This window comes from Chiloscyllium plagiosum, chromosome 18 (genome assembly GCF_004010195.1).
Source record: "Chiloscyllium plagiosum isolate BGI_BamShark_2017 chromosome 18, ASM401019v2, whole genome shotgun sequence".
Lineage (NCBI taxonomy): Eukaryota > Metazoa > Chordata > Chondrichthyes > Orectolobiformes > Hemiscylliidae > Chiloscyllium > Chiloscyllium plagiosum.
The window spans coordinates 20,383,875-20,410,837 of record NC_057727.1 but is presented as its reverse complement, the minus strand read 5'-3'; the positions used below and the strand labels follow the sequence as shown (position 1 = coordinate 20,410,837).

Genomic DNA, 26,963 nt, shown 5'->3' with positions numbered 1-26,963 from the left:
ATTGGATTCAGCAGCATTACAAAAATACATACAATCTCTGATTGCCGGATCTAGGCATATCTGAGATCAAAGAATATTGTTGCAGTCTCAGAACAGGCATCGTTAAGCATGGCTCTACATTAGAGGATGATAATGCACTGCGCGCATGCCATTGTCATACTCCTGTCACTATATATAGTGGATTTCTGATCTATCTGAGCAATGCCGGTGGGAATTCAATTGTCATTGCAGGTTTTATAATTAACACAGATTGTACAAACAGTAAGTTTGGAATGCATACAGAGTGCAGATTCAATTCCTGGAGCAAACTGTTTGATAAAAGCTTAACTTCAATGTTGGCCATAAATCTGTACAACAGAAAAGCTGCAGTTGTGCATTGTCCACATCTGGATTTCAGTTTTTCACAAGCAAATACAGAAATAGTAACAGGAGATACAACTGGTACAGACAACATTCTCTAAAGAGAAAAAGAGTATTGCAAATTCTTTTATTCAAAAAAAGTAATGTTTTTCTTTTTCCTCAGAGTGCTTTGAACTCTTTTAATAAGGAAATTATATTTGGCATTTGCCTCAGCATTTTAAAAAGAATAATACATCACTGTGAGCTTTCACATATATGTTATCTGGGAGAGAAACCATAATGTGTTGAGGAGTAGAAAGCTGCAGGGTATCTCAACCGAACTGCTTTGCATGTCTCTCTAACATCCAAAATAGAATGACAGCACAGGAATGCCATGGCCCCATGGGAGCAGGTCACTTACCTTGCATTTTGGTTGAGTGATCAGAGGAGCAGAGTATGCGTAGGAATTATATTGCACCACACTATCCACGTAAAATAAAAAGAATTAAATAAAATAAAATGATAAATGCAACAATCAGTGCAACCAAACATAAAATAGAAGCTGCATATTACTCCTAATATAAATATAATTTGGTAAGAATCTATATTGCCAGACATACATTATTCTATATTTCTGTCTTTAATTCAAATAACTCGTGTCATCATGGTGTCGCACTTAATGAATTTCTGAAACTAAAAATATCACTGCAGTGTTGAACTTTGGTAGTCAATATATTAGCCGATTATTTTAAAAAGAAAGTGTAGCATTTATAGCATAGATACACGTTAGCGTTTTAATCAGAGAAGTTAATATGTGGAGGAATTATGAAAAGTAAATTAATATAATTAAGCTTTAAAACATTTGGCTCATCAAATCTGAGAAAAATTACTGATGTTATATATGTGTGATCTATCAGTAATCAAAGTCCAATTAAAGCATTGGCATGAGGTTGTGCAATCTATCAGTGTTAGAAATGCACATCTCTTTAAGAGTCAACCAGAACAGCTCCAGAGGTTATTGAAAGCTGATGCTGCTCACTGAGCTTTGTACAAGTTGCACCTGCTCCAGAGATGAATCATAACATTCATGGACAGGTTGGTTAAAATATCAACCACTGGCTTTTGAGAGCTTTTGTGGTAGTACCCCTACCTCTGAGACAGGAGGCCTGCATTCAAGTGTCATCTGCTCCAGAATAGTTATTTTTAAAAATGCATTCTTCTCCAGTGAGTGCTGGCAAATAAAATTCAATCCAGGTCTGTGCGAGGTGCTGCACTTACGCAGGACAAACAAGGTAAGGGATCACATCATGAACAGGAGGAACCCAGGAAGGTCCGAGAATCAGAGGGAACTTCTTGTGCATTCCCAACAGTCCCTTAAGGTAGTGGGGCAGGTAAGTAACATAGTTAACAAGGCATATCGGATACTTGCTTTTACTAGCAAAAGCAGAATTTAGGAGCAGGGAGGTTACACTGGAACAGTATAAAAAGTTGCTAAGGCCACAGCTGGACTACTTTGTGTTGTTTCGGAATCCATATTTTGGGAATGTTGTGACTGCATTGGAGAGGGTACACGGGAGATTTACCAGGATGTTGCCTGGGCTGGAGAGTTCTAGTTATCAAGAGATTGGATAAACTGGGGTTTCTTTCCTTGGAGCAGAGGATACTGAGCGTGACATGATTGAGATGCATAAAATGATGAGGGGCATAGACAGGGTAGACAGAAATGAACTTTCCCCTCAGTAAAAAGATCAATTTAAGGGACAGGAGGTTTAGAGAGGATATGAGGAAAAGGTTTTTCATCCAGAGGGTGATGGGGAATCTGAAACTCACTGCCCCATAATATTTGAGTATTTAGGTGTGCACTTGTATTCTCAAGAGAATGGGCCAAGTGCTGGAAAATGGGATTAGAATAATTAAGTGCTTATTTTTGTCTGACACAGACTTGATGGGTCGGAGGGACTTTTTCCTGTGCTGTTACACCTCTATGACTCGAAGGAAAATGGAACTACTAACTTCTAAAAGTTAGTGTTCTGAATGGTAGTTAAAAAAGGGAATAAACAAAGGACCAAACAAGCCTGATAAGTATGGAGAATTTTGCTTTAAAGTCTAATACTGGCAGGTCAAATGCAACAAACGTTGAAAAATAATGATGCTTTGTGTACCCGAATGAAGACATCAAAGAAAACACAAACTCATTATGAAAACTGCAGATATAGAGGCGACCTGTCTAAAAGCAGATCGCTGGACCTAACAAGGAAGCTTTCTGAAGCAGGGACAAATCTGCTTCTGATAACATCTCTGGTTTAAAGGTTAAATGGCTGCCAGTCTGGAAATTGGACAACATTATCTATGCATTGCTGAGTATCATCATTTATACATAAATGATTTGGAGGGTGCAGGTTGCCTTATTAGTAAGTTTGCAGGTGACACTAAGATTGGTGGAGTAGCAGATGATGAAGGGGACTGTCAGAGAATACTGCAGAATATAGATAGTTTGGAGAGTTGGGCAGAAAAATGGCAAATGGAGATCAATCCGGACAAACAGGAGATTATGTATTTTGGAAGATGCAATTCCAGAGCGAATCATACAGTAAATGGAATAGTCCTGGGGAAAATTGATGGACAGAGAGATCTGGGTGTTCAGGTCCATTGTTCTCTGAAGGTGGCAACGCAGGTCAGTAGAGTAATCAAGAAGGCATATGGTATGCTTTCCTTCATTGGATGGGATATTGAGTACAAGAGTTGGCATGTCATGTTACAATTGTATAAGACTTTGGTTCGGCCACATTTGGAATACCGCACACGGTTCTGGTTGCCAAATTACAAGAAGGATGTGGATGCTTTGGAGAGGGAGCAGAGGAGCTTCACCAGGATGTTGCTGGATATGGAGGATGCCAGCTATGCAGAGAGTTTGAGTAGATAGGATTAGTTGCATTGGAAAGAAGTAAGTTGAGGGGGGGGCCTGACTGAGTCCTACAAAATCATAGACAGGGTGGATTGCAAGAAACTTTTTCCCAGCATGAATGACCCAATTACTAGGAGTCACAAGTTCAAAGTGAGAGGGGAAAGGTTGAGGGGAGATATACATGGCAAGTTCTTCATGCAGAGAATGGTGGGTGCCTGGAATGCTTTGCCAGTGGAGGTGGTCGGGGGGGACGATAGCATCACTTAAGATGTATCTGGACAGATACATGAATGGACAGGGAACAAAGGGATACAGATCCTTAGAAAATAGGTGGCATGTTTAGATAGAGGATCTGGATCAGCACAGGCTTGGAGGGCCAAAGGGCCTGTTCCTGTGTGCTGTAATGTTCTTTGTTCTTAAAATTAAGAACTGTTACCTGGAACGTACATTATATTAGTAACATATTAAGATCTGATTTGATTTGATTTATTACTGTCACGTGTACCAGGGTACAGAGAAAAGTGTTGGCTTACATGCTTTACAGACAGCTCGTACTATGCAAGTGCATCAGGGTAACAGAACAGTTGCCGAGAAGGTGCAGAGAGAAATCAACATTAACATGGAAGAGGTCTGTTCAAATGGGAAGTGCAGAATTCTCAAAGTATTTCATCTTGCACTCTTTCGGAAAGATGTAAAAATATCAAATTTCAAAGGAAAGAACAATTTATACTACAGCAGAAAAAAAGATGTTGTTTGACTGATAAGTAAATTGGTGTTGAGGTGCAGCCCCCAAACATTTGCTCAAATTCAAATAATACATGTTCCTGATTAGTTAAGGTGTATGCACTAGGGAATGGTTGTCCTTCATGCTTCTGTTTTTATTGAAAAAGGCATAAAGCAGAGAACATAGCTCTCCATTTGAATAAATGCAGCACCCAGCAGAAATGAGTCACAATGCCATTCTGACTGATAAACTTAAATTGGTTGTTAGTGTAACTGTTAGGATGGACAGTAGCACTCAGTAAGTGTTGTCCAATTTTCAAATCGTATCGAATATTGGACAATATATTTGGAGTTTCACAATCCAGACTGATTGAGTATGGTCAGTAATCTTGCGTGTTGTGAACAGGTGAAGGAACACACTAGTTGATATCAGTTTTGTGGGCAATGTTCCGTTAATGGAGAGGAACCTGTCTGTTGCTGTGAAACAGTATAAACATAGAATTACTAGCTTCATCTCTTGGTCACTTCTTCTGATTAATTGTAAATGCAATATAACATGTGTACTTTAGACTGATTTCTGAAGTAGTTATGTCTTTCACACTTGGGAAAAAGTACTGTTTATTTCAGATTGTGAGTACAATTTCACTTTCATAGAAAGTGTTGTTTAAGGGATGGCATTCTAATGCATACTCTGCACTAATGCACAGTGTCGAGATTGTTTCTGGATTCATAATCCTTTGCATCACTGAACATTCCAACCTCGAGGTTGTGTGCCAGAAAAGGAAAACGTTGGCACAAAAATCAATATTGGCTACTTTTCATATACCTCCCAGGAGACACTTGCATTAATTAGGGTTGAAATCCATCAATCATCACAGTTGCATTTGTTATATGACATATGGTTTGAAATAACTGAAAACCTTCAAAAAGAAAATGTTTACACTAACTTAAACTTTTTTATTCATTTAGGAAACACTGGCATTATGAACGAGCATTTATAATCTAATTGCCTTTGAGAAGGTGATGGTGAACTGTCTCCTTGTACCAATACAGCAGTTAGGGTATAGGTACATCCATAATGTTATGGAGGGAGTTCCAGGATTTTAATCTGGTTAACAGTGAAGGAATGGTGATAGAGTTCCAAGTTAGAATGGTATGTGGCCTGGAGGAAGATCTTGTGTAAGATGGTGCAGAGTAGGACCCTTCAGCTGGAGCTCGTCCGCTCCGTCTGCTCTTCTTCCTCTTTTCTTCTGTCTCTTCTCTTTTTCTCCCTCCTAGTGCATTTTTTCTTCTTCTTCTCCTTCTTCTCCTGGCCTCCAACGACGACTCCTAGCCTCTGACGAGCGATGATTCCCAGCCTCTGGTAAGCGATGATTTCCGGCCTCCCGTGACAGCTCTCAGCTGGCACAGCAGCTTCCCAGTGTGGTGTGACAACCTTCCAGACTCCCGGCATTGGTTTGGCAACCTCCCAGTATGGCATGGCAGCCTCCTCCTATAGGGGCCTCCAGATGGGGCACAGCAGCCTCCCATATTGGCATGGTGACCTCCTGGTGACCTTTAGGCCTTGTGCTGCATCCTCCCGTAGTAGCCTCCCAACCTGGTGTGGTGACCTTCTAGCCTCCTGCATCAGCCTCTTGTCATTGCGTGTTGCCAGTGCAGTGTGGAGCCAAGGTCCGATTTGAACTGGAAGCTGAGTGCCGTACTGAACGCTTTTCTGTAATGCTGGACATTTTATTCCCCTATTGTCTAACATCTTATAATGGAAGCAGCTGTCCCTAGGTACAGCTGTAATTGGCGATATATAAACTTTTCACTATTGAGTAGATGTGACAATAAACGCTAGGTTACTCTATGCCTACGCATCTGCTGCACTTGTCCTTCTAGTTGGTAAAGATTGCAACTTTAGAACCAGCAGTCGAAGGAGCTTTAGTGAGCTGCAGCAGTCACTCTTGTACACAATACCCACTGTTGTCGCACTCGTGTAAGGGAATTAATGTTGATGACTGTAAACAGGACGCCAAACAAGCAGGCTGCCTTGTCCAGCATTATTGCCCATCCCTAATTCCCATGAACCTTTGATTGATGTCACAAAGTATTAGAATTAAAATGCCATCTTGAAAGATAATAACATAAAATTTACGATAAATGCTGACTTGCACACTTCTAGGCTTAAGTGCTTGATCACATGATTTTGTGCAAATTTAAAAATAGAATTTCTAGGACGTTTGGAACTGACAGACTAGATTAATAATAAATTGGAGAACTATGCTTTTAAATTTCAACTATCTGGCTCGTGTCAGATAAAACTGGCACCTAATGGACAACTACCCAGTTCTGTAGGCTGAATTTGATACTCAGCTATTTTGCCAAGTGAAAAACTGCAGCCCTAATCCACACAGAGTTCAAAATTTGATGATATTTAAAGTGGGCAGCCCCAACAAATTCAGCATTTATGCCTTTTCCTAACTGCCCTTGAGCAAGCATTATTGAGCTGCTTTCTTGAATGCAACTGAATGGCCATTTCAGAGGGTAGTTAAGATATGATTATTTAGTTGTGGGTCTAGAATTGCATATAGATGCAGCCCAGCTAAGAACAGCAGGTCTCATTCCTTATAGAACATTAGTGAAACAACTGGGATTTTACAGCAACGTTCCAGGTCACACATCTATTCCAGATTTATTTTGGCAGATTTAGTTATCTACTTAGTGTTGGTAACAAATTTTCAAAGAAAACTGGAAATTATGAAAAAAAACTTTTGATTATTGCTGTTATTGATTGAATAGACAAAGGGAGCAAGAATGTGTATTTAGTGAAAGTTACTTGAACAACAGAGCTAATGCAGTAATAATTAAAATGCTGACAGTAGAACCTTAATAACAGGATTCTGTTGTCTCCTAAAATTTGATATTTGTTCAAGCATCAAAGGAAATAGGACAGTCCTAACTTATTCCACATTCTCCATTAAATCCATTAATTGGATTCTTTTGAACGAGATAGAGCACTAAGTGTAAACCTGTCTGTTCAGTAATAGTATAAGTCCATTGCAATAACCCAATCCCAGAATTTGCAGATTGGACACTCAAAAATGAAAATATTAAAAAATGAATTGACACAAAATTGAGTTTATATACTTGTGTAATTTCAGCATCAGCAAATAATATATTGTCCTGTTTAATTAATCAGTTTTTTTTTACATTAAACAAGATCAAACAGGGAGTATGCCAAAATAATTATTATCTGGAGCTTTTCAGGGCATAATTCCTAATTGTACTGGATTTTTAAATAAATAAAGATGGTTCAGAATTTAGGTTAAACTATAATACAGCAACATAATAGGCATCTGTTGTAGCATGTTTAAAAATTATAACATTCAATTAAGATGAATTAAAATGATCATGGAAGACTGATTTCTCACATTTACTGTGCTGCTGTCACTTCAAAAAGTCTAAATGATTTTAGAGAATCAGGGAAACAGGCCCTTCGGCCCATCATGTCTATGTTGACCAACAAACACCAAATGACATTAATCCAATTTACCTGGACTTGGTCCATAGGCATTGTAAGTACTTATTCAGATGCTCCTTAAATGTTGTGAGAGTACTTGCTTCCATCACTCTCTCAGGCAGCATGTTCCACACATCTACGACCCTCTGGGTGAAAAACAAAATCTCTCAGATCTCCTCTAAATCACTTGCTCCTCACATTAAACCCCTGCTTTCTGATCTTAGACAGTCTCCATGGGGGGGATTCTCACCATCTACACTGTCTATACCTTTCATAATTTGGTATACCTCAATCAGATCACCCCTCAGCCTCCTCTATTCCAAGGAAAACAAACCTATCCAGTCTCTCCTCATAGCTGAGATTTTTCATCGTAGGCAACATACACTCCTCTGCACCATCTTCAAGGCAATCAGGTCTTTCCAATAGTGTCACAACCCGAACTGCACACAATATTCCACCTCTGGCCTCACCAATATTTTACAAAATTATTACAAGACTTCTTTACTCCTATAGTCTATGCCCTGGCTAATGAAGGCAAGCATCCCACATGGCTTCTTCACCATTCTGTTGATCTGTGTCGACACATTCATGGACATGTACACAAGGTCCCTTTGTTCCTCAGTAAAATGCATCAACTCATACTTATCAGAATTAAATTTCATATGGCATTGCTCTGCCCAATTTACTACCTGATCAACCTCAGACTGTAGCCTGAGACCATCCTCCTCACACTCAATAAAACCACCAATTTTTATATCATCTGTAAACTTAATAATTATAACTTCTGCATTCACATCCACTGTACATAATGCTAATGTACATAATAAACTGCAAGGTTCCCAGCACCAATCCCAAGAGCACACCACTGGTCACAGATGTCCAATCATAACCCTCCATCATCACCCTTTCCATATTGTTTTGTAAGTTAATTTTGGATCCGGTTTGCCAATTTGTCTTGAATCCTTTTTGGACCATTTTTGACCAGCCTTCTGTGTGGGACCTTGTCAAAAGCCTTACTGAGGTCGACATAAACCGCATCAACTGCACTACCCTCGTCAATTTATTCTGTCATTTTTCAAAAAAAATCTCAATTAAATTAGTCAGATAGGATCTCCCTCCAACAAATACATGCTAACTATCTCTGATTTTTACACTGTCATGACCCTACTGCAGAAGTTGAACCGGTGAGATCATTCTATTTCATGTGAAGTTTGTTCTTCTCTTCTAGTCTCTATGGCTTAGTAGGGAAAGCTTGTACAAATGCTAATGACACCAGAAATATGAACATCCAATGGAGTAGTTGTGCTAAGACTGTGTGATAAACAGAGTGAAATATAAAGAAAAGCGAGCAGAATTCCTTTCAAACTAATACAAAGAACAGAATTAAGAGGGGTACTGTTATTTGTATTGAAACAGAAACCTAGTTTAAATGCATTATCTTGTCAGGATTTTAATAAAGCTAGATCTATGATAATTTACATAAGGAATCTATAGTCTTTGAACAGGTCAGGACAAGGGTTGTTATTTGACTAATTTAATGAGGTGCTCAGGAACAGTATACAGTCAAATTATGAAAATTGCCACAATCTAAGTGCCCAAAGTAGAGTTCAGGCAAAAATCACAAACATACAAATTGAAGAGCACATTTCTATTTATAAAACACAAGTGCACTCTTAAGAGTGGAATAATTTTTCATAATTCTACTATTTTGACATGATTGCCAGGCTGACAAACAATATTTCTGCACTTGTAACGTGGACAGAAGTAAAAGAAAGAACGAGTTTTATTTATATATTTTGTGCTAAATGGTAAATCTGAATACTTCATTCTGGTTATTTACAGCAGAGGTGAGTCACTGAACTGAAAATTCTTACTGCTTCCATGACTCACTCCTAATTTGACTACTGTTTAGAGTTTAAGACAGCTCAATTTGTCAATGTTAATCAATTTTCTCGACAAATGCTCTCTCCAAACACTTTCACATGAAAAGCAGCAATTAAAACATGGATTGCAACTGCTTTTTCATGCCAAGTGGTCATTGAGTTCTAATGGACATTCCATCCATCAGGACCATTCCAGTAATTAGATTAGATTAGATTACAGTGTGGAAACAGGCCCTTCGGCCCAACAAGTCCACACCGACCCGCCGAAGCGAAACCCACCCTTACCTAACACTACGGGCAATTTAGCATGGCCAATTCACCTGACCCTGCACATCTTTGGACCGTGGGAGGAAACCGGAGCACCCGGAGAAAACCCACGCAGACACGGGGAGAACGTGCAAACTCCACACACTTAGTCGCCTGAGGCGGGAATTGAACCCCGGTCTCTGGCGCTGTGAGGCAACAGTGCTAACCACTGTGCCACCGTGCCGCCCACAAATGTTTTAATGTTTTATCTAGTTTTATTTCATATGCAGTCGATTACACTTCTACCAAGAAGTGGTTGGAAGGTCTTGTGGCACAGCAGGTAATGTCCCACACCTGGATTTGATAGCAATGGAATGTGTGTACCTAATGCAGTCAAAGCAGATTGACAATCAACAGCAAAAGCCTTCCAACATGCCTATGTCAGGGAGTAAGCACAGAAACATCTCCTGGTCAGCCATGGTTGATGTCAAGTGGCACCTCTCAAGCTTTAGCCCTGGAAATAGGCTAATCCAGAAAAACCAGCCCTGAAACGAAACATAAACGTGTCTGTGTCTGCCTCATGTCACTAGACAAGGGAACATCTCCCAAGTCTAACACGCAGCCAGTTAATAATCAAGAGACAGTAACGTGAACTTCATTCCAAGTGTTATAAAGTCCACTTGGGTACACTAATGGATAGTGTACTCCTCAGATGCAATAAAATTAAAAGCCCAGCATCACCACCATTCAAATCATAAAAGGTGATAGCATTCCAGATGAAAACAGATGATCAACATAAATTGCCAGCTATTGCTATTCACCATGTCAGCCAGAACCAGTCCAAAAGCATCCCACCAACATAATAAACCATGCCCTCCGCTTGCACCTATTTAGAAACTTAACGGTATTGCACCTCACACCATATTCATAAGGCACCACCACAAAGAATTTCACAGCACAAAAACATCTTGATCAGTTCAAATGTCCCACCACTTAAAAGAAAATATTTCACTTTATCTCTTTATAAGAATTTTCCATTCATTAAAATGCAGCCAATTTAGCAGCTGGCAACCACCACAAAAACAAAGTAAACTGCTCAGTAGCTGTCTTGCTCCGACAATGCAGTCCATTAAACATCCCTGAAGTTGAAAACTATTCTGTAGTAAATACAAAATTAATGAATGTATAAAAGTATAATGGTTCTGAAAATAATTAGGCTTATCCTGATACTTGGCTCCACATTCTTAAATAATGCCACTAATAACTGTTACACACAACGGTCGTTCCCTTTCATTGTGGCCTCAGATTGGCTTTTGCAACATTTTTCAAATAAATAAAAATATTTAATCAGATTGTATTCCTGAAAAATATATTGCATTCATTGACATTGTTGTTGGGTAACCTTTAATGTAATGAAAAATTAAATGTAAAAACCTCTGTACTGTCTCTCTCACTGTTTCAGTTTGAAATTCACATGTGGAATTCAGCAAACTTTAAACTGAAAGGAATTACTATTCAGAAACATTTTTTACACTTGCTGGAAGAAACAGGTTTACATTTACCTTCAGTTTTGAAGACTCTTTTCAATTGTTGAGAGAAATAAATTATCATTCTTAATTGTTAAGAGATAGACAAGGATAATTTCCCAAATTTCACCGAAGGTTTACACATAAGATTGCTACCTCTCTCAGCTTCCACTTGAGTCTCTAAAATTTAGACTCTTCTCTAGGACATGATAAGTAACTCAAGAACAAAAAAAAACCATGTTTTTTAAAGATTCTTTTAACAGTATTTATTTTTAAAATATCAGACAGTTGAAGAGTTTGTTGACTGGGAATGATGAGTTATCGAACTGATTAAATAAGAATTGCTGACATTCTCATTACTTTAAGGAGGTGGCAGTCGAAGATGGATATGTCAGACAACCAATAGTGGGAGTATACAAACAATGCTTTTCTCCATTGGAAAATGAAAAGGGAGGTAATGAGCAGTAATTTCTCCAATCTTTCCAAAGATGGGTATCTGGTAAGCAGCGGTTGACTATAGTTCACCTTAAAAGGGATATTAGCAAGTAGTTATGGTCCTTTAGCTGATCAGAGGATGAAAAGGTTACTGAGTAATGGCAATCCTGGCATTATGTAAATGCATTCTCTATTACTGAGCACACCATCTGACTCATCATGAGCAATATGAGAGTACATTGATGGAGTACTATGTAAAGTATTATGTTGAAGCTGGTTCAAGGATGTAACATGTTTTGCATTTAGAAAATGTTGACAAACCACTCATTATTTCTGACATCATTTTAATATAACTTAGTATAACTGTCTTTAACATATCCCAGCCCAAGTGTTATTGTACTCACATATTTTACGTAGGAAGGGAACGTACACCCATGGATAACCTCAAGGTTAATAAGCACACTTTTACAAAAGTACTGTATTAGGGAATACATCAGCTGAACAAAATACTTTTTATTGGTTAAAGTGAACGAGTTGAAATTACTAATTTCAATCTGTTGCCTCAAGTCCATCAAGTTAACTATCCACAGAACAATCTGTATATGCCAAATTAAATAAATTACTAAACGACGTAATAAGCAGTTTAGTATGTAAGGGGTTAAAGTACCATTGCCCTTACTACATATTGGGATACGTCAGGTCTTTTAAGAACAAAGTAGTGGCAACAAATCTGATAACCATTTTGCAAGAAGCAGTTCAGTCCTGTTGTTGCATAGCTACTTATGTGTATAAGCTAAATCTGGACTTGCTTTGTTTCACATACAACAGCATTTGTTGATACTTATACTGAAAGTACAAGAAATACAGCTGTGGCTGTCTAAGATCATCATGGAAAAAGGCTGCTGGGCATATTTCCAGAACAGTATTATACAAATTTCATGGGCAGATACACCATACCCATTGAATTGCAGTAACCGTATGCGCCCTTATTTGGGTAGGAACTGAGAACTATTAGTTTACTAAGGAGATAACTAATCAAGACAGAGATATTAAAACATGAGTGGAAAAAAGTACCATTGAAGTGTAGGGCCTGAGATTGGAATCTTGAAGTGGAATGTGAACAATACTTCTGTTAGCGAAGTCCCTAAAATGAGAAGAAAGAATAAATTAAAAGCGTTGACATACACACCAGTAGAAGAGGTAATATCAACAATATTAATGAAGCATCCAATTTACTTGCAACTGACTGTAATGAAATGTTAACAGCTGTAGAATTAAAAAGGTACTCACTGAGGAGCAGCCTTAAGATTCAACAATTCTGAACGTAAATATCTAAATTGCTTATTTAGGAAAACATTAATTTGAACAATGCACGAGATGGGTTCAGAATTCCTTCTTAAGTACAATTTTTATTAATTCTGTGCCTCATCAGGTTTGACTGCTGCTGTTGAGTTTGTAAAACGTACTGAAACACTGGCTTAGATTTTTCTTGGGCATTGCTAGTTGGTTACCTCCCAGTACCTGTCTCAGTCTGTGGTCCCTTAAATTCTCCTCTTTAGCCACTGACAACTATAGACGAATTTCACTACATGGTAGGTGATTTTACATGTGGAACAGTTTGGCCCATCACTGCTCCTATTCAGGAAGGATGAAACAGTTTGTAATTCTGCCATCCTACTTTGAACTTTTATTTATAGAATCCCTACAGTGTGGAAACAGGCCATTTGACCTAAGTTCACACCAACCCTTTGAACAGTAACCCTCCCTGACCCATTCCCCTACCCTAATACTCAACATTTACCCTTGATTAATGCACCTAACCTCACATCCCTGAACACAATGGGCAACTTAGCATCACCAATTCACCTAATCTGCACATCTTTGGATTGTGGGAGGAAACTATACCCGGAGAACATCCATGCAGACAAGGGGAGAATGTGCAAAGTCCATACAGACAGTCACCCAAGGCTGGAATCAAACCCCAGTCACTGGTGCTGTGAGGCAGCAGTTTTAACCACTGAGCCACTGTGCTGCCTCAATAGTCATTGTAATCAGTTCAAGTGCAAGGCAGTAACACAATTACCCACCAACTTGCCCCTTTAATCTTTCATAGTGAAAAGACAATTATGTCTGATTATGCTGCATGTTATTACATTGTACACATGATGCTAAAACAAGTCTATAATTCTGCAGGTTTTCACCATGACATAAAGGTCATAGAGTCATAGAGATGTAAGCATGGAAACAGATCCTTCGGTCCAACCTGTCCACGCTGACCAGATATCCCAACCCAATCTAGTTGAGGCAGGAATCAAACCCAGCACCCAGCCCATATCCCTCCAAACCCTTCCTATTCATACACCGATCCAAATGCCTCTTGAATGTTGAAATTGTACCAGCCTCCACCACTTCCTCTGGCAGCTCATTCCATACACTGTGTGAAGACGTTGCCCCTTATGTCTCTTTTATATCTTTCCCCTCTCATCCTAAATCTATGCCCTCTTGTTCTGGACTCCCCAACCCCAGGGAAAAGACTTTGTCTATTTACCCTATCCACGCCCCTCATAATTTTGTAAACCTCTATAAGGTCACTCCTCAGCCTCCGACGCTCCAGGGAAAACAGCCCCAGCCTGTTCAGCCTCTCCCTATAGCTCAAATCCTCCAACCCTGGCAACATTCTTGTAAATCTTTTCTGAACCCTTTCAAGTTTCACAACATCTTTCCGATAGGAAGGAGACCAGAATTGCATGCAATATTCCAACAGTGGCCTAACCAATGTCCTGTACAGCCGCAATATGACCTCCCAACTCCTGTACTCAATACTCTGACCAATAAAGGAAAGCATACCAAACGCCTCCTTCATTATCCTATCTACCTGCGACTCCACTTTCAAGGAGCTATGAACCTGCACTCCGAGACCTCTTTGTTCAGCAACACTCCCGAGGACCTTATCATTAAGTGTATAAGTCCTGCTAAGATTTGCTTTCCCAAAATGCAACACCTCGCACTTATCTAAATTAAACTCCATCTGCTACTCCTCAGCTCATTGGCCCATCTGATGAAGATCCCATTGTAATCTAAGGTAACCTTCTTCACTGTCCATTAAACTTCAAATTTTGGTGTCATCTGCAAATTTACTAACTATACCTCTTATGCTCACATCCAAATCATTTATGTAATGATGAAAAGTAGTGGACTCAGCACTGAACCTTGTGGCACTCCACTGGTCACAGGCCTCCAGGCTGAAATACAACCCTCCACCACCACCCTCTGTCTTCTACCTTTGAGCCAGTTCTGTATCCAATTGACTAGTTCTTCCTATATTCCATGAGATCTAATCTTGTTAACCAGTCTCACATGGGAAACCTTGTCAAACGCCTTACTGAAGTCCAAATTGATCACATCTATCGCTCTGCCCTCATCAATCCTCTTTGTTACTTCTTCAAAAAACTCAATCAAGTTCATGAGACATGATCTCCCATGCACAAAGCCATGTTGACTATCCCTAATCAGTCCTTGCCTTTCCAAATATGTGTAAATCCTGTCCCTCAAGATTCCCTCCAACAACTTGCCCACCACCAATATCAGGCCCAATGGTCTATAGTTACCTGGCTTGACCTTACCATCTTTCTGAAATAGTGGCACCACGTTAGCCAACCTCCAATCTTCCGGCACCTCACCTGTGACTATCGATGATATAAGTATCTCAGCAAAGGGTCCAGCGATCATTACCCTCGCCTCCCACAGAGTTCTAGGTACACCTGAATAGATCCTGGGATTTATCCACCTTTATGCATTTCAACACATCCAGCACTCCCTCCTCTGTAATACAGACATTTTTCAAGATGTCACCATCTATTTCCCTACATTTTATATCTTCCATGTCCTTCTCCACAGTAAACACTGATGCAAGATACTCATTTAGTATCTCCCGATCTCCTGCACCTATTCACTCCCTAGTTACCCTTTTGTGTGTTCAAATATTCATTCAAACATGTAAGCATTCTCTCACTGCTTCATGAAAAATTCATTTCAGGCCCATGCTGTTATATAAATATTCAGTCATCGAGCACCAGAGAAATAACATAGGGGAGATCATCAAAGTTTAAAGCAATAAAAACAAGAAGCTGTCATAGTAGGAAAGTGAAAACAGGGTATTAAAAATAACAACATCTAAATAGAAAATATTTTCTGCTTTTCTTATTGTTTCTACTCTAGGGCTCTGATGCAATTAAAGAAAAGACTGATTTCTATATCTGAATTCATTGTACACAGTCACTTACCCCTACTCTCAGATTCACAAATACCTCCCTCAAGTACTTTCTGTTTTTGAGAAAGGTCATAAGTACAACTTAGTCTGAACTGCTGAGGTTTCATAAATAAACCAAAAATAATCCAAGTTCAGGTCACAATCAAGTTCAACACACATTCTAACTCGATTCTGAGCATTAATTTGTACTATACTACCCAATCTTTGATAATTACAATGCACATTGACAGGCAAGTGAAATTTTAGAATTTTTTTTAATGACTTCATAATCTTTTTACGATTACACTATATCTTTCAAAGTAAAGCAAGACTGAACTAAGATTAAAGTAAAGATCCAAATCATTAGGGTTTGATGAGCTATTGTACCCTTAAAAAGTTTGCCAAACAAGGACATCAAATGAAACTTTTGATGCCCAATCACATGTACATTTTTCTTAATAATAATTTTATTAGCTGAATCAAATATAGGGAAAGTAACATTGGCTTGGATTTTCCAATTTTAGGCATAGTGCCATTTTAGAACATAGAAGAATACAGCGCAGTACAGGCCCTTCGGCCCTCGATGTTGCGGAATTTTTGGGGAATTTCACCAGGTGCCCCATCATGGTGACTTTTTTTATGCTCCACTCCACACCTCATCAGTTATGCAGCCAGCTGCTTTGCAGTCCTTCTCATGCAGGAGGGGCAAAATTCCCAGTGCTGCTGGAACCGCTGGTGCCATATTTAAAGCCCAGCTGCACACTTCTTCACATGCTGGTAACCAGGAACTATTTCACATACCACCCTCTTAGGAAATAGAAATGGCCCCAAAAAGGAAGTAAGCCCCGTGCTTTCAGATAGGCACCTAGAGGGTCTGAGGGACAAGGCGATTGAGAAAAAAGATCATCCAATTCCCAGAGGACCACTAGGGGAGGCCATGGCACCAAATACAGCCAGATTCCTGGGCCAGTGGCATCTCCAGGGTCAGATGGAATCTTCTATGTTCCACAAGTGACACTACCTTCACTGTGCTACCTCTCACTCAATCTAACTCGACACTATATGTAAATGTCACCAATGCTCATGGACTATTCCCTTCACTCATTATTGCATACAGCATTTCCACCCAATGGTTCTCACCCATCTCATCTTCCACAAATGCTACACATTCATGGCCTCTGGCCAAAGGTTACATAATCTGCAGAGGCTGACAACCTCCAAGTAAACACCAAATGATTGGGCATTAACAAGTAAAGCTAAGATCCATGAGCTTCATCCTGTGTGCATTCATGAGATGGCAAAGCATCAAATCAGACATCCCTGGGCTCCAAAGTGAAGTCTGAGCTTACCCAATATCAGCCATGATCATTTGGGGAGGCTGGTGCTTTGTTGATCCTGAGAGGTAGAGGAGAACCATGTCCAAGCAGCATTTCAAGGACATGGTTCTCCTCTACCTCTCAGGTGTTGGGACATTAAAATAGAGGCCCAGAGAGGCAACTGCAAAGCTACTGCTGCCAGTTATCTTGACTTTCAAGTCAGGCACTGTCTGGCTTCCTGGGAAAGAGGGGAGAATTGCAACTGCATAGAAATGAGGTGACTTAGGTATTAACAAGATGGAAATAGATGGTAATAAGGCAGTGACCAATTATTAGTAAGGTTCTGGTCTTGCTGTTGAAACCTTAAGGGCAATATTAGATTCTTTATCACTACGAGAATTTAGTAAAAACAAACAGCTAGGTTCTTCCTCCTCTAACTGAACTTTAAGACTCTCCCTGTTTCCCTAACCTTCCCTTTTGTTATTGCTGCACTGCTGCTGGTGGGTAGTGCTTCTTAATTGCTCCTTTAATTTGAAAACTGGTGATTTGGTGGCAATTTAATTTTTGAAAAGCTAGTATTAAACCAGAAGATCCAGGTTCAAATCCCACCTGCCTCAGAGAAGGTTGATTTAAATAAAGAGATGGGTTCTTCCACGTTTGGGGATTGGCTTCTGGACAGGGAATGGGTCCAGAAGAGAATGGTTGCAAAATGCTAAACTATACATTGACAATAAAACTCCTGTAAATCTCTGAAAGCCTTTTGCTGTCCAATTCTAAATATAAATAGCAATCTAACAAACAATAACAACCCAGAGAGTAACTGGGTTCCTGCTAATGAAAGCATTCATTGAATTAAAAGATTCAATCAGATACAAATTAATTATCTACATATTGAATGGTGTATGATTTAAAGAATGTTTCCCTTATGACAAAGCTGTTCACATTAAATGCATTCAACTTTTTCAAGATTATGGCTATAATGCAGGCACTGAAGTACAGAAAGCCCATTATGAAATATAAAGTGCATTTTCATAAACCATTACCAACTTAGGATTTTTATGAGAGGATTCATAAATAAGCTTGGCATTATAGCTGTGTCACCAAATATAAAAAAGGGTCAGCAGGAGATTAACAAATCAAACTCTTTAGATTACAGTATAGTAATGGATGACTTCCACAGATATCTGATGTAGCTGGACTCAACAATTAAAAAAGATAAATAGCAATGCACTTTCTATAAAACTGAACATTTTTTTTAAGCAGAGAGCAAACGTAATGCCCACCCTCACCATAATTCTAAAATACCGCCAAAAAAGGGATTGAAAATTAAACATTTTCCAGGCTGTGGGAATACCCTTTTGAAAATAAACCCTGTGCTTTCTACACTAATAATCCCCTTCAGACCTTCAGACAATGTTTTGCTTGCTCCCATGCATATGAAAGTATGCTGGGTATGCAATTAAGTTAGAAGACTGCATCCCACTATACTTTCAGTGTAATTACTGTTTTCACATGTCATAAAGTTGTATTAAGAGCATTTTTGAGTGGTCTGCTTTACAGAGCTGTGTCAGCCTTTTTATTTTTCTAATTTGGCATTTATAGCCTGATTTATACTTGCAAAAATGTTAGTCTTGATACAAGGAATACTGTTGCAGCATTTTTCTACGTAGATAATGTAGAGTTTGTTTCTTTTACTTAATCTTTGATAAGATACTCTTCCCACTCTTCAAACTCACTGATATTTTCGGAAACCAAAGAGGCATAACTTGGGAAAATCATAAGTAATTCCTCTTCCAAAGCATTGCTTTCCCACACACATCATACTTCCATAGCCAAAAGAAGAGCTTTAAATACAAGTTTAAAGATAGCTTTAAACACAAGTTCTCATAAAATCTGATGAACAGCCACTGTCAATTTTTTTCTCAAGTGCACATAAGGAATGGGGCTGTCTTCCAGATGCCAATGCTATAGATATGCGTACATTTACCAAAATCTGTTATATCCATGATTCTGCATTCAGCCTAAGCAACATAGCAACTTTAAGCCTCAAAAAATTCCCATTAAATTGAAGCAGCTACATAAGTATGATTTGAGTAATTCAACCATTATTGACATCTCCAAGCAGATGTTTAATACATTGCCTTTATCACCATCAAAATCGTGCACCAAGTTGGTTATATACTGCACAGACTTTGATCTTCATACCCATTCAAATTTACACTAAATTTATTATTTTTTAGCAATTTGATGGATACTCTATTCCATTTAACCAACTCAGTTGGAGTACCCATTAAACAATCTCTCAGATAATTTAGCGACCTGGTGTAATGGTCAACTTTTAATTGCCCAATTAAGTGTTAAACTGGTGTTGATCAGATCACTGATAATTATAACCAAGTTTTTGATGCATCTACTCATGCCAAGACTAGTCTAATATGAACTCAGTCAATATTTTAGTGTCTCCAATTTTATATATTCCATAGTTAGCTTCCAAAGGCTGAATTCTGCATATCCAAAGATATTACATGTTGTTTTAAAGATATTGCAGAATAAAAAGCACATCTTCAAAAATACCCTCATGAACATTACAACAGAAATTCTGTGCATTGCCATTATAGAATACTCCAGAATTGTGCTTGAGAATATCTGACTTGTTGCACTAGCAGAAACTCAATGGAACTAGGGAATTGTTGGCTACCAGTCAAAAAAGAAGCAAGCCCTGTCCAAGTCCTCAAGGTTACATCATTTGCACCCTTGCGCAAGATAGCCTGTACTTGTAAGGATGCATTGTTGATACTTTTTCCCATCAATTAGCACCAAGGTAAGGTTACAACATACTGCTCTGACATTGTCCAACATCATGAGCATAATTTTCCCCTCCGTCGTGGTGTGGGCAAAGAGGAGAAAGTTAGAAAAATACAGGAAGAAAAATAATCAGAATCTGACATCAAGAAACCATTTCCCTATTTTCCCATTAAGCTTTAAATAATGGCTTTTGCAATTTGCCTGATTTTGCCTGAATTGCCACAAGCAATTCTCCTTTTCCAAGTAAATAGATGATGCAAATTCCCAAGATGTGAATCAGACAAGGACCTAACAATTCCAACTTGTAACTGGCATGGGTAAATCACCAGTCTCGATACCCTGCTCTCAAACCAACTCATACACCATCTTAGCCATCCAAGACTTTATTCAGGAGCTCTGGGAGGCCTAGACCTTGCACAGTTTTACCAGGTCACTCTATGTACAGGGACACACCTGTACCTCGCGTATATGAAAAGTTATGGTTCTTGGCTTGATTTCTTGTGCTTACTCACTTGGTGCTTACATGGATGCTGCCAGTTTCTGTGGTTTTCATTGCTTTTAAGCCCAAGGAAAGAATCTGTGGTTGTCACAGAGGGGAACACTGAATACACAAGGGAGTGGACATGATGTTATATGGTACAGTGCTACATGACTGGTTTTGCAGCAAACACATTGTATGTGTTTCAAGCATGTGGCCATGCGTGAAAGTCAAAGGGCAGCAGTCTTCCATGGAGTCAAAGTGGACTGCAGTCAGTCAGGAGGTTGGTCTGCCATTTGGTGCTACCAGATTCATGTCCTTGCAGTTCAAGGATTGGGCCACAATTCGTACTGTAGGTTAAGTGCTACCTGTCTAGAGATCACAGTTAAATCAGTAAAGGTGCAATGGAGATCTCTCTGGGGAGTGAGACATTTGTTCCTGCAACAGGGCAATGGGAGAGAGTGAATACGTTGGAAGTGAATGAAAGAGCAGTTCAAAATGATGCTCAAGCAAGAGAGGTGGTGAGGTGTCCCCAGTGACTGAGTAGGAAACACAAACAGCGGGAAGGTTAGTAGTCTGGGAAGACAGGTGGGTGAGAGCCATTGAGAGGATATCATGCATGCAATAGTCAGAATTGTTGTCTAACAGTCTAGGTGAGAAACATGTGCAATGGCAGAGTTTGAGTCATTCTGACCCTCTAAGGTCACACAGTGCAAAAGAGCATTGACCTGTGATAAAGCACCAACCTGCACCACTGTGTATCCAAGCTGGCTATGAGAGGTGACATGCTCTCCTTTGTCACTAGCACCTACAGGTCCCTGTCCAGATAGCAGAGAGCCAATGTTGCATTCTGAGCCATATCCTGAGTGACAGTTCTTGGCTTGCGGAATTTGAAATGGTGGGCAGTTGAGTATTAAATATGGTGCTGATAGGCCTTGACAATGGCAAGCAGTTCCACTTCTCTAGTGACAATTCCACAAGATGGATGCCAAAAAATCTGGTTGCATAACTAATGAGGTGAAGAACAGAAAATTGTGAGTAAAGTGTTGTTACAAACCCTGCAGAACCAGGATCAGACTTGAGAAAGACACTTTAACTGAAAATGGAATATTTCAGCTCCCCACAATGAAAATAAAGCATAAAGTTACTAAAATCGTAAGTAACCCAACTGAAATCAGATAACACAGTTTATTTAATGTTGGGTTTTGTCGGAATTTACTGAGCAGATTTAATGCAGTAATTCAGTGAATAAAAAGGGGAGGAAAAACAAACCACTAACACCACTTTTGGAAAGTAGTACATAGCACACAAATAACCTCCATTATTATCTGATATATTTAAAATTATGTACTTGGCACATGCAGATACCAAATTCCTGGCATCACAATTGGTTCAAGGGAAAACTATTTTAAAATGCCTCATAACAAGCAGCCACAAACTGATGAGCAGATCTAATTAGCAAAGTTTCTACAATGAGAAATTCAATTCTGAATGATCCAAACTTCTATTTATTTAAGAATTAAATTTTGTGTCCTAACAAGGGTACTTTAGCAGATTAACGAATAGACCAACGTATTATTTTTAGTGATTATTTCCCATTTCTTAAGTGGAAAATTAGCAACAGGTAAGATCCGTAATCTTAGATTTTCAAGCAGCTTGCATAACTTTGTATTTCCAGTGGAATGTTGGATATTTATGGTCATAACTGTATTAAAGTCTTTAAATTAATTTTCAATGGCATCAATTAGATGTCCAAGCAATTTTCTATTGGACATTAACACCAAGTCTAAGCCTACCCTAACATATAAAAGGAGAATCCAAGTTGTTGAGCTTTGAGCTGTAGAGTATTTTATATAAAAATCTTAAATGAAGAATATGTTTCAACTTTGGACCTTTTTTTCTTGCTATTGTAACTTGTATGGTAACTAGAACGATAGGTCAGATATATAATTATTTGGAATAATTTCACCCTGCTAAGTCTGAAGCCTCCACATAGGCTAAAAGCATACTAACATGCTTATCTCTGAAATACTACTCAATTCTGCTCATTACTGAATGTGTGAGCAATCAAAAATAGAAACAATACCAATAACTGAAAATCCTGAGAATCTAATCACAAGAACATCTTTGAAAATCAAATAAAAGAATCATTTTTTTTTGTCTCCTGCCATCTTACTAAATTCATTTGTTATTAGATTCCCTACAGTGTGGAAACAGGCCCTTCGGTCCAACAAGTCCACACCGACCCTCTGAACAGCAACCCACCCAAACCCCTTTTCCCTCTGACTAATGCATCTAATTGACAATTTAAGCATGGGCAATTCACCTAACCTGCAAATCTTTAGACTGCAGGAGGAAACCCACACAGACACAGGGAGAATGTGCAAACTCCACACAGACAGTCACCCAAGGTTGGAATTGAACCTGGGACCCTGGTGCTGTGAGGCAACAGTGCTAACTACTGAGTCACTATACAAATACTTATGGCACTGCCAAAAGTATTGGCTTGAAGGTGAAATTAAGGCTATGTAAGAAAGCTGAAGTAATATATTTTTTCTTATTTTAATTTATTCACTTTTGGGATGTGGGTGTCACTGGCTGGCTAGCATTTATTGCTCATCCTTGGTTGCTCTCGAGAAGGTGGTGATGAGCTGCCTTCTTGAACCGCTGCAGTCCACCATCTGGAGGTTGACCCTCAATGCCATTAAGGAGGGAATTCCAGGATTTTGACCCAGCGACAGTCAAGGAATGGTGGCGTATTTCCATGTCAGGATGGTAAGTGGCTTGGAGAGGAACTTGAAGGTGGTGGTGGTGTTCCCATGTACCTCCTGCCCACTTCCTTCTCAATGGAGTTGGTCATAGGTTTAGAAGATGCTGTCTGAGGATCTTTGTAGATAGCACACAATGCTGCTACTGAGCTTCAGTGGTGGAGAGAGTGGATGCTTGAAATAGTCATAAACCCAAAGATCACACAGCATCAATTGTGCTCATCAATGCAGTTTTTTTAACACTATCATTACAAACAAGTAACCCCATTGACATTATCAGCAATCTCCATTTTAAGTACCATATTCAGAAATAACTCAAAAACTCAATGAAATAGGCAGTGAAATGTTTACGTTTGTGACTGATTTTATAGGTTGATGGGAAGATTCCTTAATGGCAAAATTTATCAGAGTCACCAATCAACGATATAAATTAAATGCCTTTTTTTGCTGAAAGGTCATTTTCAGAAATCCCTTCGTAAATCTAATTCTGCAATCTACTATAAAAAAGGACCATTTGCAACAGGCAAGACCCAGCAAGGAGTCAACTACATAAAGTGTTGTGTGACCAATGGCTGTAATTTTGCCAGATAGCTGTCAAAATATTCAATACTGTTGCTCCAGGTCAAACGTACATGATGCTATTCAGAAATAGATGTCTGATAATATTACTGTCCCAACAAAGACAGCAGCTCAACAACTAAAGCAAATTTGTGTGAGCTGGAATATGAAGAGACGTCAAAACAAACAATTATTGTACCTAATGCTACAAAACATGATTTTATTTGCATGTTATTATTTGTCTCAGTTATAAAAGTTAATTAATCTCCCCTATCACTTGTGCAATCTAGTTGCTAAAGCAGAGTCACAAATTGGCATTCTAAGTATTTAAATCCTTGTATAAAGGCATACTCTCAAGTAAATACAATTACTACTAAATTCTATAATTACAAACTCAGTCCAAGAAAGGGGCTCTTATGATCAAATACAGCCTCTTCAGATTCCAGCCCTTGTCCTGATCTAATCGAGCAACAATCACATCCAGTTAAAACACTTGTTCTAATGAGATTTCAATGGATTGCTGCACTCATAAATAGGTTAATGTCATGCTAGATTACATTTGAGTCCAAAAGTGCATGTTATTCTGTTGTTTGAGGTTCTTCCATTCCTAACAAAAAATAATTCCAGTCGAACTCACTAGTCTCAGATTTCAGATATGCAATAACCTCCTACAGTTCTAATGGGGCAAAGAATTTACAAGCCTTCTATTGAAGGGGACTTTAAATAGGAAAATTCTTGCCAAATTAATTACAAATGTTTGCTAGCTCTCAAATGAAGCTGAAAATCTGGATCTTTCAAATACTAAATACTCAAATAACATAACTCAGGACTCTTTTTGTACTTGTTCTTCTCCTGTTGCAATTCAATCTGAACATTTTAAAGGGTCATCACTTTTCCAGAACATCTGCAGCATACAAGATGGGTACTGCTCCTCAGATGCTGCCTGAACTGCTGTGCTCTTCCAGCACCACTAATCCAGAATACAGTACTGAGAAGTCTACAACTCCCTCAAACAACATCTATTGCTACTAGATATCAGAATTTGGAAGCTTTACGTGCACGCATTATAATATGAACTGAATTAATCTCTAAAGTAGAAGAAATACTGAATTATCCGTGCAACATGTCAGGCATATGTGTTTTATTAGATCCATCTAAAAAGTTTGAATATTCCTCGGAAGTGTCTCTGGTAAATTAACTTTCTGTGTGCCACTAATCTAACTCGTGAGCAGAGTGCCCACAAATTGCAAACAAGACCAGAAACTAATAGATATACAAATAATTATTATTATGGTAAACCTTGTAGAAAATATGGGCATTGTGCACTGTCAAAGAGAAGTGATCTCTACGCTTTCGGTGGAATCAAACTCAGGGAATGCCTTTATGTAGATTTCAACAGAAAAAAATTCTTCAATCTTCTTATAATAGAATAACAAAGGTGGCCTTTTCCATTGCCAAAAAGGCAAACGATCCTTTTAAAAGAGTTGGAAATGAGAAATGCCCCGACAAATTCAAGTAAATTTACAATCTTCTGCTGTCTTCTATAAGCATTGTTATTTTATAAACGTAGAAGATCAGAGCAGGAGTAGACCATTCTCCCCTCTCAGCTTGCTCCACCTTTCAGTATGATTATGGCTGATCCTTCCACTCCGCTTTCTCATGATAGCCTTCGATGCTGTTAGCCATAAGAACTGTATTCACCTTGAAAACATTCAATGTTGTGGCCTCATTTCTGCGACAGAGAATTCCACAGGTTCACTGCTCACTTGATTAAGACATACCTGATTTTTAAAAAGTCTTTAAAGCAAGTATTGAACACAAAACAAGTGTTAGTTTGTCCAATCTATTAATTGTTTTTGAACAATGAATAAAGTATTTATGTATGATAACATTGCTGGAGTTGAAGTTTCTTTATTTCACTGCTGTACAGATTGATTTAGGCCAGATTTGCTTTGTTATTAGACAGATGTCACAGCGTTGCTGAGATTATTGGCATGCCTTCGCAGTCAGTATTATTGAAAACAATCCTGAAGTCCAAATTCAATTGGCAACATAGCTATCAGTCCATGTTCCCATAAACACTGGTACATTCACTGTATTTGAACACTTAGCCAGCAAAGAGGAATTAGCACTATTAAAGAAACCTTATTAAACAGACTTATCTGCAAGACAAAGGTGATCTCAATGCAGCATGAATCCCAACAGGAGGTTGTAGTTCAGCAGTCTTCGGAATAGCTACAGCCACAGTTTTTTATGGTCATATAGAACTCATGCCAATCAAGAAGATGGCTCATCACCACATCCTCGACAGCAATTAAGAATGCACAATAAATTCCAGCTTAACCAACATCATCCACATCCCATGAAAGAATAAAACAAAAAGCAGTAAATTAAGCCTCCGAGTACCGAGCATGCTCAGGGAACCCTCTAATAGTGTGACAATGTAGTCCAAATTCCTGGATAGCAAATATACTTGTCACAAGGAAAATAAGGCCCAGAACTAGATTGGGTTGGGATATCTGGTTGGACGGGTTGGACCGAGGGGTCTGTTTCCATGCTGTACATCTCTACGACTCTCTATAACAATGACTGCAGATGCTGGAAACCAGATTCTGAATTAGTGGTGCTGGAAGAGCACAGCAGTTCAGGCAGCATCCAAGGAGCAGCGAAATCGATGTTTCAAGCAAAAGCCCTTCATCAGGAATAAAGGCAGAGAGCCTGACAATAGGTGAGTGGGGGAGGGGATGAAGGTGATAGGTCAGGGAGGAGAGGGTGGAGTGGATAGGTGGAAAAGGAGATAGGCAGGTAGGACAAGTCCGGACAAGTCATGGGGATAGTGCTGAGCTGGAAGTTTGGAACTAGGGTGAGGTGGGGGAAGGGGAAATGAGGAAACTGTTGAAGTCCACATTGATGCCCTGAGGTTGAAGTGTTCTGAGGCGGAAAATGAGGTGTTCTTCCTCCAGGCATCTGGTGGAGAGGGAGCGGATTATGGAATGGCATTTTTGCAAAAGGTAGACCAGTTCCACCACAGAAAAATGCCATTCCATATTCCCAATTCCTCCGCCTCCGCCGTATCTGCTCCCAGGAAGACCAGTTCCACCACAGAACACACCAGATGGCCTCCTGCTTTAGAGACCGCAATTTCCCCTCCCACGTGGTTAAAGATGCCCTCCAACGCATCTCGTCCACATCCCGCACCTCCGCCCTCAGACCCCACCCCTCCAACC

General features: G+C 39.2%; 1 protein-coding gene across 10 annotated transcripts in view; it reads right to left on the bottom strand.

Annotated features, from left to right (window-relative positions):
* The window catches only part of atp2b2 (ATPase plasma membrane Ca2+ transporting 2), an 819,963-nt gene that overhangs the window by 663,509 nt on the left and 129,491 nt on the right, over window positions 1-26,963 (bottom strand). For all 10 annotated transcript variants that reach the window (XM_043707907.1, XM_043707910.1, XM_043707911.1 and 7 more), the window contains exon 2: window positions 12,637-12,706. The gene's annotated coding sequence lies outside the window, so the exon portion shown is untranslated. The remainder of the gene's footprint in view (window positions 1-12,636; window positions 12,707-26,963) is intronic.